At 59.4% G+C, this 7337-nt stretch overlaps 1 protein-coding gene across 1 annotated transcript in view; it reads right to left on the reverse strand.

Moving 5' to 3' along the window:
* RAB3D (RAB3D, member RAS oncogene family) overlaps nucleotides 1–6998 on the reverse strand; it is a 20587-nt gene extending 13589 nt beyond the window's left edge. Inside the window, exon 1 of the mRNA XM_032790347.2 lies at nucleotides 6767–6998. The gene's annotated coding sequence lies outside the window, so the exon portion shown is untranslated. The remainder of the gene's footprint in view (nucleotides 1–6766) is intronic.
* Nucleotides 6999–7337: the final 339 nt, after the last annotated feature.

The raw sequence follows: 7337 nt of genomic DNA on the forward strand, positions 1-7337 counted from the left end.
AGCAATCACACACCCTTATTCCACCACCTAGATATTAAGAACTGCCTAGGGGACACTGAGGCACCAACACAGTATTCAGAGCAAACATTAAGAACATTCCCAGTTCGTCACATCATCCACCGAAGCTGTTTTCTCAGGGGAAATTAAGTTTTTCGACTAAATGAAATTTGTCCGGAAAAGCCTCTGCTTCCTGCAGAAAAACTGGATTTTTCCACCGCAAACCAGAAGGCCCGAAGCCCAAGAGACGTCTGTTGGCAAACGCCATCGCAGTGCCTCGGGGAGCTGTAGTGCAGCTGCCTCCTGCCTGCCCCAGTTCCACCCCGGGGGCCCAGCTCATCACTTGGACTACGTCGCCCATGATGCCCCACCGCTGCTCAGTAAGAAGGCTACCAGGCTGCCTCATGGGAGTTGTAATCCTCTGACGACCAGGCAATGGAGTTAGGCTCCCACAGCAGACGTGTGTTCAGCCCCCAGCATGTGCTGGGGGGCCTGATCCCGGAGGTGGCCTGCACGGCCCCTGGTGCATTTTGGGGGCCCGATCCGGGGGGGGCGGTTTTGCACAGCCCCCACGCTCAGTTAGGATCTCTAAGTGCTACTGTAACGCCTGTCGCTGCTAAGGATTCTCATTCGGACGCAGCGCTCTGGTGGTGGGATGCCCCGTGCCTGCCACAGCTTGCAGACAGGGTTGAACGCTGCTGCCAGGTGGGAGACAGCAGGACTGGCTTTGTAAAGGCTCTTGCCAGGGTTCAGTGAGTCACGCTCCCCACCCCCACGCCGGCTGCTTCTTCACCAGGGCTTCCAACCCAACCAGCCCGACCAGTTCGGATCCCTGCGGCTCCGGGCCAGTCAAGCGAAGTAACCGCTGCGGTTCCCCGGCTTGTGCTGACACCCACTGGGCTCTGCTCTCCTAGAGCTGCCACATGGTGCCATGGAGAGGACACCAGGCTGAGGCCCAGGGCAGCTGGGCTCTTCCCAGCTCTGCCAAGGACGTGGGGCAAGGCACTTCCCCTTTTCGTGCCTCAGATTCTCCTCTTGTCCTTCCCTCGTTTAGACAGTGAACTCTTTGGGACAAGGACTGTCTGGCTAAGCGTCTGTGCAGCTCCCAGCACCAGGGGTGCTGATTTTGGTCAGGGTCTATATCGTGCCCAGGACAATAATTGGCCCTTGAAGCTGGGATCTGACTCTCTTCATTTCATATGAAAAAAACCTAGTGAATCCTCCCGAAACGTACAGTCTTCACTCTCCCAGGACAGAGTGAACTGACTGAGAATTCGCAAGCCAATTGGTTAACTAATTTAGGAGCTAGAATTAATCCAAAACTGGGTCCTCAGTGATGTTAACCCCTAGATAACACAGACTCCTCAAAGTTCCCATCCTGGGAGCTTGCAGGCAGGCTGTACCTGAAGCAATTAAGTTGCAATTAAGCAAAGTTGTTAATCATTGCATGTAATAACGCTCATCATAACAGGCTCAGCAGGGCTATTATGACATCAGAGGTAGCTTAACCAATCCTCGCCCTTCTTCCACCGCTAATTTGCATGCCACAGCATCATGGGTTGGAGGGAGATTGGCGGCAAGAGTTCTCATTGGTAGATTACTTGCCCAATCACTGCTGTTTAAGTACTCTGGCTTCACGCTAGTGGGGCATCATGGGATGGTTGTCTCCATCCTGCTGTGCGTGGAGGCAATGCTGCCGGGGGAAACTGAGGCAGGGGGAGCTCTGAGATCATAGAGCCACTGGGACTCATCACCGAGCTCTTTCCATCTGGAGCGGTGAAATATCTCACAGTAGCACTCTCCTCGGGGTTGTGTCGGGGGTGGGAGCTGGCATGGAAGGGTGGAGGGATGCAGGAGGGAGTGAAGGGGTATCGGGTGGATGGACAGGGCAGATGGGCACTAGCATGGAGCAGCCCACAGAGGGGCACGCAGCAGTGCAAGGGAGGGACGGTATTGCTTAGGGGCTGGCAGGCAGCAGTGACTGGCCGGGGTGGCAGTGCCAGGAGCTAGCACACAGCCATCTCGCGCCAAGGCATGGGCACGGCCAGGGCAGATGCAAGCCAGGAATCTTGTGCCGACGGCCAGAGCAAACCAGCCTCGGTGCAGGGCCCTGACTCACAGCCTGGGCTCTCTGCCCTGCCGGGTGGAGACTCTGGGGCAAGGGCAAGAACTAACAGGGAGGGGATTGGGAGTGGGGGGAAACTCAGCCCTAGGAGAGCTGCACAGTCCCTCCCTCCACCCCAGACTGTATCCCCCACCCCCACCCACCCACACACTGTCTCACATCAGGCTGTGAAGCCTCTAAGCCAGCCCCCCAGCTGGTGTAGACCAGCGTTGCACCACCTGAGTCAGCGCAGCTGGGCCCATTTACACCAGCTGGGATCTGGCCCTTTATAAATGTTGATTTTGCAAAGCGAAGGGCTTGTTTATTCATGGCTCGAACAGGAGCCGCTCCCAGCAATTTACAACCAGAGGGAGCCCAGGCAGAGCGAAGACAAACTGCTGGGGCCAGCTTCCCCACTGGCGTAACCTGGCATCAGCCGGTGAACTCCGGGGAAAAGGGCCGATTCCCCTTTAAGGCCCTGCCTGACCGATCCTTGCCCGAAGTACCACCTCTTACGCGTGATCGAGTCACCCGCCGTGTTCTGGCAGCGCTGGCCGGCCTCGGGCCAACGCACCGCTGTGCCGCCCCTTATGCACAGCGCAGATTTTCTGCAACGATCTGCAACGCCACCCCACGATCCTGCTTCCCGTTCACCTCGCACTATGAGGTGTATTATGGTAATAGCAAGGCACTCCCTGCCCCCCAGATAGAGATCAAGGGCCCTATCGGCATGGAGTCAGAGTGAGAAGCAGTCCCTGGGAGGGGGCAGGATCCCTGCACGAACTGCCCCAACGCACCACCCCAGAGGCGGCTGCATCTCCCTACCAGGTGAGGGACCCCTCTGCCACCGCAGAAGGGGTGAGGTGAATGGCAGATGTTTATACAGGGATCCTTCACCTGGCAACGAGATGCAGCCACTTCTGGGGTGAGACACAGGTGCTGCTTCACCCAGATCCCCTGCCCAAAGTGATTCTAGCAGGGGCTTTTCCCTCCCCCTCTGCACAGCCTAGAGGATCCAGACCATGACTGAGAATAGGAGAGAGCAGTTTGAAGGAGTTAAAGAGCCAGGGCCCGGGATGCTGGAGGCAACAGAACATGGCAGGGCAGCTCCAGGGTGGACACAGCGACTGGGAAACGAAACCTAGGTCAGACAAGCTGAAAACCCCAAGAAGCCAACCAACTAAAACCTGGCCCCCAAACCTGGAGAGCTCGGCTATTCTTGGCTAACTGCAGGCTACTACTCCCCTGCAAATGCTGCTGTGTCATCTCTTCCACACAGACACCCAGGGGGCAGCGAGTGCAGAGACACAGCCCAGACAGGAAGGGGCTGGGGGTGATCACAGCTCGAATTAGCCACCAGCCTGCAGGGGCAGGGTTGTCATGACAGCTGGTAGTGAGAGGTTGTCCAAAGAGCTTAGCCATGCCTTGCTGATGATAGACAAGGATCTCACCTGGTGCTGAAATGCAGCTGCCTCTGGGGTGGGGTGTGGCAGCTGTTTATATAGGGATCCCTCACCTAGAGCCACAAGGCAGTCGCCTTGGGGTAGGGCACAGTGGCTGTTTATACAGGGATGGCTCACCCTGCACTGAGACGCAGCTGCCTCTGGGGTGGGGCGCGGCAGCTCTTTAGACAGGGATCCTACACCCAGGACTGAGTGACTGGGTCTGGGGCATGGTGTGGGGCACAGCGACTGTTTATCCAGGGTTCCCTCCCCTGGAGCTGAGATGCAGCAGCCTCTGGGGTGGAGCACAGCGGCGGTTTCGCAACGCAGAGCAACACCGCACAAGAAGTGAGGATACCATATCCAATCAAAGTGCTGTGTGTGGGGGGGGGGAGGCATTTTAAGGGGGCACCAGCAGCTGGAGTTCACAGTGTGGGGGGGGATCCCAGCAAGACCACAGCTCCTGCCTGCTGAGAGGTGAGCCTGACTGGAGGGGAAGGCTGGAGGGACATGTGGCAGAGTCTTCAGGGCAGGACACATTTTAACTCTGGGGGAGCCTATCCAGCCCCCAATGGATTCTCATCCCCCATCCCTTCAACTTCCTCCCCTATGGATTTTCAGGGGGCTCCAGGGGCCCCCCACTCTGGGAAGCAGGCACTTGCAAGGCACCTGACATTTGCGGATCAGTCCAGACCAATGCTCGTTGCATCCAGGGGGCGATTATCCCCCCCATCAGCTCAGCTCCCCGCTGTGGAGACACGCCAGAGACTAGAACCGGCCCTGGGCCACAAAACCTACAAGAACCTCCCAGCTCAGGGGAGTCCTGGGGGATTTAGGCTCTGACACAGACCCTCTTTAGCATCCATTATGCTGTTGCCACCGAGGAAATACTCGGCCCGTTTTCTAGCCAGACACACAGCACCAGGGAGAGAAGGCCTCAGACGTACACTCCTTGCAGCATCTCAGTGACTAGACAGCAAGTGTGAAAAATTGGGATGGGGGTTGGGGTGATAGGATCATATATAAGAAAAAGGCCCCAAAATCAGGACATCAGGTCACCCTGTCTCAGGATCTTAGCTCCCTGCGTAGTGACCCACGATGCTACCCCGAGCGTAGGCATGACTTGCACCTAGGAAGCAGCAGCTACCTGCCCCTGTGACCCCTCCACTGCCCCGGTGCCTCTCTGGGGTTACTGGCTCGTACCCCGGGATTTTGGCTTTCACTGATAGGAACAAGCCCCTTGCCAGCTGTGCTGGGGCGGGGGGGGACCTCAGAAAGGGGAATCCCTCGCAGCGGTGAGTCTGAGAGGAGCGCGCACAGAGGTGCGAAGGGCGCTGCTGGCTCCCATGCCCCCGCGATGGCTGGCTGAAGGCTGCCATCGGTAACGTCCCTCCTGTGAGAACGGGGGCTGGGAGGTGCACAGGGGCAGCATGGCCCAGTAGTTAGCGCACTAGCCTGCCTTGGGAAAGCTGAGGTCACTTCCCTGCTCTGTCACAGACAGCCGGGGTGACCTTGGGCAAGTCACCGCTCTGTGCCTCAGTTTCCCCATCTGGACCATGAGGACAATAGCGCTGCCCTGCCTCACACAGTGGGCTGGAAGGATACATACAGTATAGATTGGGAGGCGCCCAGATACTGCAATGATGGGGGTCAGCTAATCACTTTGACTAGCTAGACTTGTAAGCCACGGTTCATGTTGGTGCCACACAGGGGTGGAGTTTGGGAGGGGGCACCCCTTAATTCCCCCCCCCATCAAAGAACTGAGCCCATGGGCCACGCTGCTCTTCCACCCCATCCTGAACAGATCACGGCCCCAGAGACCCAGTGGGCAACAGGATCGAACCCGGAACCACAGCACCATCCACTGTCGGTGGCAGCTCACGTGGGCAGGACTTAGTTTGTGGGCGGGGCATGGAAGGGCCCCTCCCTCTACTGTGACACCGGTGGAAGTGGGTGCAGGTGCAGACGCCACCCAGTGGTGAGGGCGGTGTGATCTGTGCCCCGGCACCAGGAGGGGCAGGCAGCTACCCCGCCTGGAGAAATCCCCAGCAAGGAAAGGCCTCAATTCTGTGAGAGATTGAAGCTGCCCTGCCAGGCCAATGCCCTGCCCATTATCAACATCCTTTCCCTTCTCCAAATGGCTCCTTTTTCGTGACATGGAATCCCTGCCTCCGCCCCTACGCGTGAATGGTGCACGTGGACTGTGCATTCCCTGGGGCTCTACGCTCCCTTTGCCAGCACTCTGGGCCCTGCCCCTGGTGGCAGCGAGAGCTGCCTCAGGGCTGCTCTACTGCTGCTCCGCCCCCGGGAAGCGGAGAACAGTATAGGGCCTGCTGGCCGTGCCCCCATCGGCCCTTTACTCTGGGAGCAGGGCCGGTGCATGGCCCTTGGGGGGATCAGAGAGACCCCTCCTGCAATGGGGGAATCTCGAGGGAACCCTTAAAAGAGTCTGAGTGTAGAACCAGACCCCATCGTTTTACACTTGCCACAGAGGCCATGGGTGAATGAGAACCCAGACCCACAGATCCACGCTGGTCACCCAGAGAGCCTCAGACCCAATGTGAAATGCCCTGGAGCCACGCAACTGCCCCTGAGGTGTATCCAGGAACCGAGAGTGCCCCTGGCTCGGGGAACCTCCTGAATCAAGCCCCTCCGGTTCCCCTGCTGCTGATCCCTGCCTTCCGGCCAGCCTCCGAGATGTCACCCAGGCTGCTTCCTCATCAATCGAAACCGACTTCCCTGCCACTCAGCCAGGCATCTTCCGAATCAGAACTCGGGGCAGTGCCCCCTGCTCCTCACAGCACCCACTAAGGGCCACGAGTTTCCACAAGCGCTCCGCTGTGGGGGGAATGGCCCCCAGGAACAGATGAGTGATCCCAATTTACGCCCACTGGGATCTAGCCCATTATCATTTCTCTGACAGGAGCACCTGGAAGTCTCAAGGGAGATTGGGGCTGCCCGGACCCCGACCGGGAGGGCCCCCCCGGGCGCTGCCCGGACCGGGACCGGGGGCGGGGGCCGTCGCGCCCTGGACCTTACCCAGGGCCCCACTGTGCCAAGCAGGGGGTTGCTGGCCCCTGACCGGGGCTCTCGGCCACTCCCACCATAAGGGAAACTTCTCTCGCCCGTTCAATGAGCCTGGCGGATCCGGCCAATCACCCCCCCCCGCCAACGCCCAGAGCCCCCGGGAAATCAGCCCCCCAACCGGCTCCTGCCAAGTTACCTTCCAAGGAGAGCGCGGATCTCCCGCTCGCGCGCTGCTGGGGGGCTGGTTCCCCCTCTGCCCCGCCCCGGCTGCTGCACCCGGATCTGCGGCGCTGGGGCCGGAGGAAGGTGTGTCTCTCCCCAGCCCTCAGCAATCGACTTCCCGCATCCGATGGGCCGCCTCCTCGGGCTGATGTGGCCGCACCGGGGGAAGCCTGGCGCAGCCCCCCCGCGATCCGGCGTGACGAGCCGAGTAGGGGCGGGTTTGCAAACAGTTCACCGGCCCCACCTGCGGGCGGGTCGGGGCGCCGCGCACGGCGCTGCAGGGGGACGGAGCCGGTGCACGGGGCTGGATCTCGGGGGGTCCGATCCCCCGGTGTAAATCAGCATCGCTCCATTGGAGTCAATGGGGCCAGATCCCCACCTGGTCTAAATCAGCATCGCTCCATTGGAGTCAATGGGGCCAGATCCCCACCAGGTGTAAATCAGCATCGCTCCATTGGAGTCAATGGGGCCAGATTCCCACCTGATGTAAATCAGCATCGCTCCATTGGAGTGAGGCCTATTTACTCCACCTGAGATCTAGCCCA

Source organism: Chelonoidis abingdonii, chromosome 26 (genome assembly GCF_003597395.2).
Source record: "Chelonoidis abingdonii isolate Lonesome George chromosome 26, CheloAbing_2.0, whole genome shotgun sequence".
Lineage (NCBI taxonomy): Eukaryota > Metazoa > Chordata > Testudines > Testudinidae > Chelonoidis > Chelonoidis abingdonii.